The sequence below is a fragment of the Hyla sarda genome, chromosome 7, assembly GCF_029499605.1.
Source record: "Hyla sarda isolate aHylSar1 chromosome 7, aHylSar1.hap1, whole genome shotgun sequence".
Taxonomy (NCBI): domain Eukaryota; kingdom Metazoa; phylum Chordata; class Amphibia; order Anura; family Hylidae; genus Hyla; species Hyla sarda.
Window position 1 is genome coordinate 54,930,886 of NC_079195.1, and position 13,470 is coordinate 54,944,355.

The following is a 13,470-nucleotide window of genomic DNA, read 5'->3' on the forward strand; positions in this document are numbered from 1 at the left end:
TACATAAAGATATTATACACAAGATACCGCTTTATCAATCTTCATTATTCTTTATGGCTCACATCCCCCCCCCCCCCCAGCGGTTTCTCCCCTGAAGAAGTCACAAATAACAGTGTGACAGAAACGCGTTGGGTGTTGTGGGGGTACTATTGTGAGCAACAAATTGTTGGTGCTATATGTGCCTGAACAGTGGTCACCACAGGACCATATTGAGAGCTCAGGATCCATATAGCTACCATAGGGTCCTTGCGGACTCTAGTAACTAGAGCACTGTAACCATCACCTTCACACCTATATTTATTTGAGGTTACTATTTGGCATTTATTTTAATAGTCTACAATAAATGTTATGTTTTAAGCATATCAAGGTCTCATTTCCCAGTTAATTGCCTTGATATTTTGGGTCAGGACGACCAGTATACCACATTAGTCCTACTATATTTAAAAAAAAAAATTTCCACCGGAGTACCCCTTTAAATAAGTTTCCTAGTGGATATATTTTTATTATGTCAGTTAGATGGTGAAAGATAAGACTATGCAATATATCTGCATTATTATGCACAGAATATGCCCCATTCTCTGCAGAAGAAGGGAGAATTTTCCATAGTTACCTTACAGTCGTATTGCTGCGTCTGACAGGTCCTCTCGGGCTCCTCCTGACCTCCCAGGTAACTTCTAGGGGAGGCTTATTGTCCCATGATACCTTTTATGCCTCATGATGCTTCCATGTAGGTGAAGACTATTATGACATATAACTTCTGCTCTCCCATCGCGCCCCCTTTCTCTTTGGCATGGGGATGGCTGTGGTGACGTATGCCCCTGGGTATGAAAACTCTTGACCAATAGGGACATAGAAAGCCCCTCTTGGGGGTAGTGACAATAATTCATGTTAGGTGGCGCTATAACACCATAAATCATGCCGGAGACCATAATATGACAATCAAGTGGTTACATTTTGTTTTAACAAAATATAAGAAAAATAAGAGGATAATTTGACCTCGTAACAACCATCGACGCCATATTGTTTATAGCTACTATGTGACTATGAAGGGCATTGTAGCTGGGACCTTTAGCGATATCCCAAATAAAGCGGATATGGTGTTTGAGAACATTTTGTTATTGTGAATAATAGTTTATGAGAATAGCGGTATGTGTGCAATATCGCAGATCCATTCAAATGGCAGCTGTTATGTTAACTTTAAAGAGGTATTCCGGGCAAAAACATTTTATCCCCTATCCATAGGATAGAGGATAAGATGTCTGATCGCGGGGGGCCCACTGCTAAGATCTCCCGCGATCTCCCTGCAGCACCCGCATTCTATGCGGGTGCTGAATCTCCAGTTTCGGAAACCTCCGGGTTTCCGGGACGTGACGTCACACCCCCTCCATTCATGTCTATGGGAGTGGGCATGACGGCCGCTCTCTCCCATAGACTTGCATTGAGGAGGCGGGGTTGTGACTAGGGCTGGCCGGTATACCAGTTCATACCAAATATCGAAATTTTTGTGCTGCACGATATGAATTTTAACCCATACCGCAATACCGGTTTGGCAATTCGGGAATGAATGAATTATCATCCCAGCACTTTCGGGGGAACTAATCATATGTGACCCGCGAGCGCTGTTCTGCCCCCCCCAATTAATTATTAGCCCAGTGCTGCGCTGTCCCCATCTGGGTGCTACGCACATTTCACCCACAAGCGCTGCCCTCCTTGTTCTCCTGTTTGTTGCGGCCGCCGGTGTTGACACTCTATACCAGTGGTCTTCAACCTCCAGATGTTGCAAAACTACAACTCCCAGCATGACCGGACATCCAACGAGGTCCGCAGGTTGAAGACCACTGCTATATACTGTATCCCTATGCCCGGGCTGCAAAAAGTAAACAAAATAAACTTTAACTTACCTTCCCTGTCGGTCTGGACCAGCTTCCTAGGGAATGGAACGTAGGAGAGCCGTCAGCCTATCACCGGCCGCAGCGATGTTCCACCTCGGTGGGTGATAGGTTGAGCGCACTGTCATGTAAGAAGCCGGCTTCTTACATGACAGTGGGCTCAGCCTATCCCCGGCCGAGGCGGAACATCACTGCGGCTGGTGATAGGCTGACGGCTCTCCGACGTTCACGTCCCCAGGAAGAGCGTAAGGCCGACGTAGGAGCATGCGTTAAAGTTTATTTTTGTTTACCTTTTGCAGCCCGGGCATAGGGATATCGCAGAGTATAGAGTGTCAGCGCCGCCGGCCGCAACAAACAGGAGGACGAGCGGGGCAGCGCTTGCGGGTGACGTGAGTATTTACCCCGATGGGGACAGCGCAGAGCTGGGTTAATAATTACATTTTTTTTTTTTTTTGGGGGGGGGGGGGGGGGGGGGGAAATACGGTTATATACTGTGGAACTGCCATAAGTTACAAAAATACCGCAATACACATATTTGGCCATACCGCCCAGCCCTAGTTGTGACGTCACAATACACCGGCCCCTGTATCGCCAGTCATCAGGCAAGCATAGGGGATAAGATGTCTAGGGGCAAGTACTCCTTTAAGCAGAGCTAAGGCTAGTTTCATTCTCAGTAGTCAAGAGAAGCCGAAATATACTGTGACAGAGAGCAGCTGTAATTTATGTGCACGTGGCCTGACCATAAAATGCTTTTACTTCTGTCTGTTTAATGTATGATAGTGATAGGAAAAAACGGATTCGATAACGGATGCAATACAATATTGTCCATTTCCCACTTAAAAAAAAAAAAAAATCTAAATGAACCAGCTGTAATGAAAACAGTGAAACGAAGACAAAAACATGGTGTAAATGCACCTGACACTCCAGAAACATATAGCGTTGATTTTAATGGGGTCAATTGGTGTGAAGTGTCCTTTTACATCTCATCAAACTGTTTAATCTGGTTTTTTTTTTTGGTCTAAATTTGTCGTATAAATTGTCGCAGCCTGTCTCCACGCGACTTTTCTGCAACTTTTTATTAAGAGCATTTTAGAACCATGACCACATTGTGGACTGCTTTACAAGAGTTTTTAAGTGGTTAGTGATTTATCAAGTGCGACTTTTTGGGAAAAAAGTAGCAAATTTGTCACACATGACCTCTTTTACAGACTAAGGCTGTGTTCACACAATGGGATTTCCGTGCGGAATTCCGTGTTTGCAAATAACACGGATATTCCACAGTAACATTGATTTCAATGGAATTCTGCTGCACTGTGCACACAGCAGAAATTCCACGGCAGATGTTTCTGGGAAATCCGCCGCCTATGAGACACAGTGCATTTCCCAGTGGCCCTAGCGCTGCCATGTTGGTAAAAAGTGTTCGCAAGAAAACATTCCACCATCTGAACATAGCCTAAGTCAGACTAATTCCCACCAGCCCCACAAAAACACCTAAACTGGCACCATGCTGAGGTCACGTGGCCGTGTGACAAATTCATTTGTTTAATCAAATATATATCATTTTAAACCTACAAGGAGAGTAGACCATAAATGATGAATTCCCCCCAATGAAAGTGCATGGAGCTGTCATATATTTGTGTCAGAAGAGATAGGACGGCACCACTAAGTAGTATTCCAATTACACTGAGCAGGTGGAGGGTGATGTGTAGTGGTAAAACAAGATACAGTGGTCCCTCAAGTTACAATATTAATTGGTTCGACCATTGTATGTTGAAACTAGACGTGCACCGAAATGGAAATTTCAGAACCGAAATAAAAAAAAAAAATGTCCGGCCGAAACCGATACCGAAAATTACTTCTCCCCGTCTTCTGGTAAAATGCAGCGCTCCGCTCATTAGATTAGATTCCCCCACATTAGATTACCAGCTCCCCCACATTAGGTCGGGAGTTCCCCCACATTAATAGGCAGCTCCCCCACAATAGTCGGCAGCTCCCCCACATTAGGTCAGCATTTCCCCCACAATAGTAGGCAGGTTCCCCACAATATTAGTAAGCTCCCCCCAACAATATTAGGCAGCTCCACCCACATTTGTAGGCAGCTCCCCCCACATTAGGTCAGCAGTTCCCCCACAATAGTAGGCAGCTTCCCCCCACCCCACATACATACAGCTTCCAGCCATATACAGTGTATGGCTGGAGGCTGTATGTCTGTACTGCTGCCCCCACAGTGTTCCGGTCACCGCTCCTCCGGCCCGGGGTCACATCTACTGCTATGGCCTATGGTCCATAGCAGTAGGTTCCGGGACCGGAGGTGCGGTGACCGGAACACTGAAGAAGATGACGCGCCGCCGGTCACTTACCAGGCCCCGGCCAGCGAGCGTTCTCCTGCGACGATCCTGCGGTCCTCCTGCGTCTCTATGGTTGTACGCATGGGACGTCACGTGCCGTGCGTACAACCATAGAGGCGGAGAAGCGAAGGACCAAAGGAGGAGGCGTGCTGGCCGGGGAATGGTGAGTGACCGGCGGACATCCTTATGTCCCGTAAAGATTTTTTCAGGACACAGGGATGTCCGGGATAGGAATACTTCTTTTTATGTGCCCGGGATGGCTCCCGTGTGTGGCTGCAGGCGGGGGCCGACCAGAGCATATAAAAACGAATACTGTATACTAAAAACCAGGGGGCCTCCAGCTGTTGTGAAACTACAACTCCCAGCATGCCCGGACAGCCTTTGCCCCCCCAGATGTTACGCCCGGTGCGGCCAGCCCCCCCTGCACCCCCTACGCTACACCTCTGGCAGTGTTTGTAACTTGTGCTGTGGGCGGGCAGGGGAGGTGGGTCATTATCTGCAAATTTTTTGTTGTTTCGGCATTTCCCCAAAATAGCTATTTTCGGCCAATATGTATCTGCCGCCGATATATCGGTGCATCCCTAGTTGAAACCATTGTATGTTGAGACCAGAACTCTATGGAAACCTGGTAATTGGTTTTGAAGCCCCAAAATGTCATCCAAAAATAGGAAAAAGTGAGGACTAAAGAAAAATAAGTAGATAAATAATATAGATAAAACAAATCCTTACATATAAAAGTAAGAAAGATCTGCTGGGAGTTGTAATCACTGTCTATGTAGAGGACAGGAGCTTCTTCAGGGTCCTGTACAGTACACATAGGCCCAAATTTATCAAAGAATGTCTACAGTAGAGCCATTTTCCCACGTTTATTTGGGTGGTGGGTTTGACTAGCGTGCATCTTATTTATCAAGAAGGTGCAGCAGGATGATGAATTTTGTGCAGCTCTGCTGTGGTGGGAAAAGCTCTACCGCATACACTTTTTATAGACACTTGTGAGGGAGGGAAGTAGGTGTTTTTACTTACTTTCACAGAGCTGCCGGGACATTATTACTTGCATTTTAGATGCTACAATCAAATTTGATCGCAGTGTCTAAGGGGTTAAAGCCGGGCATCACAGTGATCAGTGATGTCTGGCATTAGAGATGGGTCCTGGTGGCAGATAGCTGCCTGGACCACCCAGCAATGACCCGTGTCATAGAAGGGGAGTGGGACGATGTCATCCACAAGAGATTAAAGGTTGAATTGTGGAAGGTAGAAATTATTCTCACACCTACTGATAGGGGGTGTAGCTTTGCACCTAAAAAAGTACTTTTGCGCACAAAATAGCGACTTTTGACAAAAGTCGCAAATGATAAATACGTGACCACTGCATGGTCAAAAAGAAAAAGTTCTACGCGTAGGCAAAAAGAGTGAAACTGTTTATTTCAAAAGGCGCATTAATAGTCTCAAAATATGCTGCTTGTGCCTTAACATGAACAAATAAAATGCTCTAAAAGCAATGATAAATCTCTCCCCCCCCCCCCCCCCCCACCCAGTGTCCTAAAAAAAAGTAACATGGAGCTGCCCTTACTTGTGTCCAAAAGAGCAGCTAACCCTGGAACAGGTAAAGAGTAGTTCAGAACATGTAATACCTCCCTGTACTGTAGGGAGGCGCTACCAGACAGCCGGTCAGTGCATGCACTTCAGTAATACAGCTGTTTTACCAGTGAATGCCCGTTCTGATTGATTGGTTTTTCCAGCCATTGACACGTTTCACAGATCTGGACTATCTGTATCATTGTATGTTGAGTCCGGTTTCAAGTTACAATGGTCCAGAAAAGACCATTGTATGTTGAAACTATTGTATGTTGAGGCCATTATAAGTTGAGGGATCACTGTACACGACTTCAGTATTGAGACAGCGGAGGTGCTAGGACGTGATATAGGGATAGACTTAGTATCAAACAAACAAGTGAAGCATACGGGAATATCCTGCACTCACCGCTCAGCGTCAGACTCAAAGCTCCTAACCGGATCAGCCGGGGACCAGGAGTGCAGAGATGCGTGGGCGCTCAGAGCGCCCACGCATCTCTGCAGTCCTGGTCCCCGGCTGATCCGGTTAGGAGCTTCGAGTCTGACGCTGAGAGGTGAGTGCAGGAATCGACCGATTATCGGTTTGGCCGATATTATCGGCCGATATTCACAATTTTCTAAGTTATCGGTATTGGCAATTACCTTGCCGATAATGCAGGCACTTTAAATCAATGAACTGCAGCAGCTTTTGCGGGCCAGAGACCGCCACCCCGCTTCTCTCCCCCTGCCAGTCCTGGGGTCCTGAGTCCAACCACCGCCACTGCCAGAGACCGCCGCCAGTGCCCCATTGTCTCCCCCATCTCCGGTTTTATAATTACCTGTTCCCGGGGTCCGCGCTACTTCGGGCTCCTGTGGCATCCTGCGCTGTTGCTGTGCGCTGCGCAATGACGAGTGAAGTCCTCAAGGTGACATCACCGTCAGTGGCCTGGCGCACAGTGACAGCACAGGACGCCGCAGGAGCCAGAAGTAGCGCGGACCCCGGGAACAGGTAATTATAAAACCGGGGATGGGGGAGGCAATGGGGCAGTGGCGGCGGTTCAACTCAGGACCTCAGTTACAGGCAGGGGTAGAGAAGGGCGTGGTGGCGGCGGTCTCTGGCAGCGGCGGTGGCTGGACTCAGGACAGGAAGGGGGAGAGAAGCGGGTGGCGGCGGCGGTCTCTGGCCCCGCAGAAGCTGCTGCAGTTCATTGATTTAAAGCGCCCGTATTAAATCATTAAAGGGGTACTCCGGTGCTTAGACATCTTATCCCCTATCCAAACGTCACACCTCCGCCACCGTGTGACGTCACGCTCCGCCCCTCAATGCAAGCCTATGGGAGGGGGCGTGATAGCTGTTACGCCTCCTCCCGTAGGCTTCCATTGAGGGGCGGAGCGTGACATCACACGGGGGCGGGGGCCTGTGGTCGCCGGTAATCAGACCGGACTGATTACAAACGGGGTGCCGCGTGCAACATCACGGGGGTCCCCAGCGGCGGGACTTCCGTGATCAGGCATCTTATCCCCTATCCTTTGGATAGGGGATAAGATGTCTAAGCACCGGAGAACCCCTTTAATCTGCAGCGGCTTCTGTGGGGCCAGAAACAGTTTATCAGGGTATACACGCACATACACATGCAGAAATTAAAATGCACAGAATATCGGTATAAGTTATGGGCTATCGGCCTGGAAGTTCACAGGTTATCGGTATCGGGTCTAAAATATCAATGGGGGAGATTTATCAAAACCTGTGCAGAGGAAAACTTGCCCAGTTGCCCATAGCAACCAATCAGATCCCTTCTTTCATTTTTCACAGGCCTTCATAAAAATGAAAGAAGCAATCTGATTGGTTGCTATGGGCAACTGGGCAAGTTTTCCTCTGCACAGGTTTTGATAAATCTCCCCCAATATCGGTCGATCCCTACTCGTATGCATCACTTGTTTAGCTGTAATATATATATGTGTGTATGAGGCCTGACCATAAAACTGACCAGAAAGTGTCCGTCTGGCTGTAAACTATTATTTGCATTTAAAATGATGTATTGTTTGCTGAAAACCATTACCTTCGCTCCGAAACTGAAAATCACTTAGGAAAAAAAAAAAAAAATAATAGGCAAATGTCAATAAACTAAGCTGAGGGCACTAAAAAGCGGGGGCACACTCGGGTACCTCAGACTGAGCGCTCTTACTGCCAGGCCGCCTTCCTGCTGCGCTCTGGCAGGCAGGAGGTTAATGTCAGCCTAATTCCAGCAGACAATCATCTCTTCTGATCTTTTACGACTTCCACAAAACATCTGTGTTGGTAGAACAATTACCTGCGGATGCCGGTGAGCTATGTAATCATTAATCGGCCGCTGACAGGAATCTGCATTGTGATCAGGCATCTGTTCCCTCATTACATCCACACAATAGACTCATCAGTAACAATCAGAACTATTGAGGTAAGAGAAGTTATATGCTACAGCAGTGGTTTCCAACCTGCGGACCTCCAGATGTTGCAAAACTACAACTCCCAGCATGCCCAGACAGCCAACGGCTGTCCGGGCATGCTGGGAGTTGTAGTTTTGCAACATCTGGAGGTCCGCAGGTTGGAGACCACTGTGCTAGAGGATCACGCAAAGTACATTGCTGCCAGTGGGTTCACATCACGTTTTTTGCCATGCTGTTTTCAATCCGTTTTTCTAAAGAAAACCGTATGGCAAAAAAACGGATGGAACAGTATGGAAAAAAGTAAACCGTATGCGTTTGTAAACAGTATACTGTTTTTTAAAAGTGCATACAGTTCCGTCAGTCTTTATAGAAAAAAAAAAACATACCTTTTTGAAAATGTTGTACATTTTTAATGGGAGGGGTCTTGGGTGGGGACTTTAGGATTCAAATGCGCATGTGCAAAGTAAAAACGTATACGTTTTTCCCGTATGGAACCGTATACATGTGCGTTTCCCATTGACGTCCATGTTTTTTAAAAAAACGTATGCGGTTGCAGTATGGTTTTTAAACCGGAGACAAAATCGTGGTCAACCACGGTTTTGACTTCGGTTTAAAAACCGTACTGCAACCGCATAATTATTATTATTATTTTTTTTTTTAACATGGACGTCAATGGGAAAAGCACATGTATACGGTTCCATACGGGAAAAATGTATACATTTTTACTTTGCACATGCGCATTTGAATCCTAAAGTCCCCACCCAAGACCCCTCCCATTAAAAACGTACAACATTTTCAAAAAGGTATGGGGTTTTTTTTTCTATAAAAACTGACGGAACTGTATGCACTTTTAAAAAACAGTATACTGTTTACAAACTTTGCTTTTTCCCATACTGTTCCATACGTTTTTTTGCCATACGGTTTTCTATAGAAAAACTGATTGAAAACAGTATGGCAAAAACGTGATGTGAACCCAGCCACTTGGAACCGTCAGTAAATATCTTATATACTTAGAAGACCCTCACACACCATCAGCATACAGAGTACCCCTGTCGAAAAAATGCCGCTTATTAAAGGGGTACTCCGGCTGAAAACTTTTTTTTTTTAAATCAACTGGTGCCAGAAAGTTAAACAGATTTGTAAATTACTTCTATTAAAAAATCTTAATCCTTCCAGTACTTATCAGCTGCTGTATACTACAGAGGAAATGGTTTTCTTTTTGGAACACAGAGCTCTCTGCTGACATCATGACCACAGTGCTCTCTGCTGACATCTCTGTCCATTTTAGGAACTGTCCAGAGCAGCATATGTTTGCTATGGGGATTTTCTCCTACTCTGGACAGTTCCTAAAATGGACAGAGGTGTCAGCAGAGAGCACTGTGGTCATGCTCTGTGTTCCAAAAAGAAAACCATTTCCTCTGTAGTATACAGACCCTAATAAGTACAGGAAGGATTAAGATTTTTTTAATAGAAGTAATTTAAAAATCTGTTCAACTTTCTGGCACCAGTTGATTTAAAAAATAAAGTTTTCCACCGGAGTACCCCTTTAATTCACTAACCATCAGTGATATCTCCGCAACCGCATTCTGTACGCTGAAGCATGTTACTCAGCTAAAGCCACCATACACGGTAAGGCAATGTTCACACAGCAGAATTTCTGCATGGATGCATTTACAGCCAATTCACTTCAATGGAATTCCTGCAGCAGAAATTCTGCTGTATGAACGGGACAGCAGAGTCCCATTGAAGAAAATTCTGGCGTCTAAACAGCCTGAAGGGGTTGTCCAGGAAATCAAGCACAAACCTAATCTTTTTCAAAAACAGCTCCACACCTGTCCTCAGGTTGTGTGTGGTTTTGAAACTCAATTCCATTAAAGGGGTACTCCAATGAAATTATTTTTTTTTTTAAATAAACTGGTGCCAGATTTGGAAATGATCTTAAAAAATCTTAATCCTTCCAGTACTTATTAGCTGCTGAATACTACAGAAGAAATACTTTTCTTTTTGGAACACTTTCTGGTACCAGTTGATTTTAAAAAAAAAAGTTTTCCACCGGAGTACCCCTTTAAAGTCCTTTTTATGCTTTTGGCCACCACAATATACAATAAAGGGATGTTAGGCTATAGCACAGTAAGGAGTACTTATGGGGCTACATTACAGGTGTCAGTTTAGGTGACAGATCCCATCTGGGATGCTAATGTATAGCTATAGGATATATTATATGTAGGATTTAGTGCATTAAAGGGGTACTCCGGTGGAAAACTTTTTTTTTTTTTTTTTTTTTTTTATCAACTGGTGCCAGAAAGTTAAGCAGATTTGTAAATTACTTCTATTAAAAAAAATCTTAATCCTTCCAGTACTTATTAGCTGCTTAATACTACAGAGGAAATTCTTTTATTTTTGGAACACTGAGCTCTGTCCTGCAAAAAAATGAAAATAAACCATCACTCACCTTCCTGGGTTCCCGCGGAGCGCCACTACAGCTGATCGGTCCTCCGGTCCATCTTCTTCATACTTCCGTGTGAACGAAGCGTCACATGGCGCTCAGTCTATTATGGGCCGAGACAGAACATTGCGGCGGCTAGTGATATGAACAAAGCGTCACATGGCGCTCAGCCTACGGAAGTATAAAAAAGATGGACCGGAGGACCAATCAGCTGTAGTGGCGCTCCGCGGGAACCTAGGAAGGTGAGAGATTGTTTATTTTCATTTTTTTGCAGCCCGGGCAGGAGGGTGCAGGAATACTCTGCACCAGAGTACTCCTTTAAGAACTGTCCAGAGTAGGAGAAAATCCCCATAGCAAACATATGCTGCTCTGGTCAGTTCCTAAAATATATATTTTTATATGGTGGTCTTAATTTATAATTTTTAACACATTAAGGTATACTTATATTTTAGATAATATTAGTTGGTGCTGCACCTACACAAGGGCCCTGTGAGACGCAGACGCCATTATTTTTATTTTATTTTCTTATATTTTATATTATATTGTCACACTGTATAATAATAAATAAATAATCACTATCTGTCCAGTTGTCTCAAACCCTGAGCCCTAATATATATATATTTCTATAGACAAACTACTATTTGACACCTTGGGTATAGGTGTCTAATTAGGCAGCCCGGGTTTATTTGGTGGGTAGTTAGACAAGAGCCTCTCCAACTCCTTTATACCAGTTCCTAAAATGGACAGAGATGTCAGCAGAGAGCACTGTGGTCATGATGTCAGCAGAGCGCTCTGGGCTCCAAAAAGTAAACAATTTCCTCTGTAGTATTCAGCAGCTAATAAGTACTGGAAGGATTAAGATTTTTTAATAGAAATAATTTACAAATCTGTTTAACTTTCTGGCAACAGTTGATTTAAAAAAAAAAAAAAGTTTTCCATGGGAGTACTCCTTTTAATGCGTTGTGAACCAAGACTTGGTTTATATTCGGACTCTCAGGTCACCGGTATCTGTTGCCATCCTGCGGAGAACGGGTTGCTGACACATACTGTGAAGGAAAGCAGCGGGTGCCATTTATTTCAATGGCCCAAACAGAGTTGACTAGTGACTCCATTCAGGCCATATACACCATTTTAACCCCTTAAGGACTCAGCCCATTTTGGCCTTAAGGACTCAGACAATGTAATTTTTACGTTTTCATTTTTTCCTCCTCGCCTTCTAAAAATCATAACTCTTTTATATTTTCATCCACAGACTAGTATGAGGGCTTGTTTTTTGCGCGACCAGTTGTCCTTTGTAATGACATCACTCATTATATCATAAAATGTATGGCGCAACCAAAAAACACTATTTTTGTGGAGAAATTAAAACGAAAAACGCAATTTTGCTAATTTTGGAAGGTTTCGTTTTCACGCCGTACAATTTATGGTAAAAATGACGTGTGTTCTTTATTCTGAGGGTCAATACGATTAAAATGATACCCATTATTACATACTTTTATATTATTGTTGCGCTTAAAAAAAATCACAAACTTTTTAACCAAATTAGTACGTTTATAATCCCTTTATTTTGATGACCTATAACTTTTTTATTTTTCCGTATAAGCGGCGGTATGGGGGCTCATTTTTTGCGCCATGATCTGTACTTTTTTTTATACCACATTTGCATATAAAAAAACTTTTAATACATTTTTTATAATTTTTTTTTAAATAAAATGTATTAAAAAAGTAGGAATTTTGGACTTTTTTTTTTTTCGTTCACGCCGTTAACCGTACGGGATCATTAACATTTTATTTTAATAGTTCGGACATTTACGCACGCGGCGATACCAAATATGTCTATAAAAAAAATTTGTACGCTTTTTGGGGGTAAAATAGGAAAAAACGGACGTTTTACTTTTTTATTGGGGGAGGGGATTTTTCACTTTTTTTTTACTTTAACTTTTACATTTTTTTACATTTTTTTTTTACACTTGAATAGTCCCCATAGGGGACTATTCATAGCAATACCATGATTGCTAATACTGATCTGTATAGGACATAGAACAGATCAGTGTTTTCGGTCATCTTCTGCTCTGGTCTGCTCGATCACAGACCAGAGCAGGAGACGCCGGGAGCCGCACGGAGGAAGGAGAGGGGACCTCCGTGCGGCGTTATGGATGATCGGATCCCCGCAGCAGCGCTGCGGGCGATCCGATCATTCATTCAAATCGCGCACTGCCGCAGATGCCGGGATCTGTATTGATCCCGGCACCTGAGGGGTTAATGGCGGACGCCCGCGAGATCGCGGGCGTCGGCCATTGCCGGCGGGTCCCTGGCTGCGATCAGCAGCCGGGATCAGCCGCGCATGACACGGGCATCGCTCCGATGCCCGCGGTTATGCTTAGGACGTAAATGTACGTCCTGGTGCGTTAAGTACCACCGCACCAGGACGTACATTTACGTCCTGCATCCTTAAGGGGTTAACCAGACTCAAAGGGGGAGATTTATCAAAACCTGTGCAGAGTAAAAGTTGCCCAGTTGCCCATAGCAACCAATCAGATTGCTTCTTTCATTTTCAAAAGGGTCTGTGGAAAATGAAAGAAGCAATCTGATTGGTTGCTATGGGCAACTAGGCAACTTTTCCTTTGCACAGGTTTTGATAAATCCCCCCCCAAAAAGCGTTATCCGGTTAAAATAGCGAATCCTGTTACATTTCTAAATGGCAACAATGAACTTTTGGACCAGCAACCAACAAAGCACATTGTAGATTTTCTTTAGAAAAATAAACAAACTAAAATAAGCTAAACATAAAATATACTTAAAAATTTTT

The 13,470-nt window shown here is 44.3% G+C and overlaps 2 protein-coding genes across 3 annotated transcripts in view; one reads left to right on the forward strand and one right to left on the reverse strand.

Annotated features, from left to right (window-relative positions):
* Positions 1 to 13,470, reverse strand: part of LHPP (phospholysine phosphohistidine inorganic pyrophosphate phosphatase) — a 40,084-nt gene that overhangs the window by 19,713 nt on the left and 6,901 nt on the right. The gene's annotated exons all lie outside the window — the stretch shown is intronic.
* Positions 13,261 to 13,470, forward strand: part of NKX1-2 (NK1 homeobox 2) — a 33,438-nt gene continuing 33,228 nt past the window's right edge. Inside the window, exon 1 of the mRNA XM_056529541.1 lies at positions 13,261 to 13,293. The gene's annotated coding sequence lies outside the window, so the exon portion shown is untranslated. The remainder of the gene's footprint in view (positions 13,294 to 13,470) is intronic.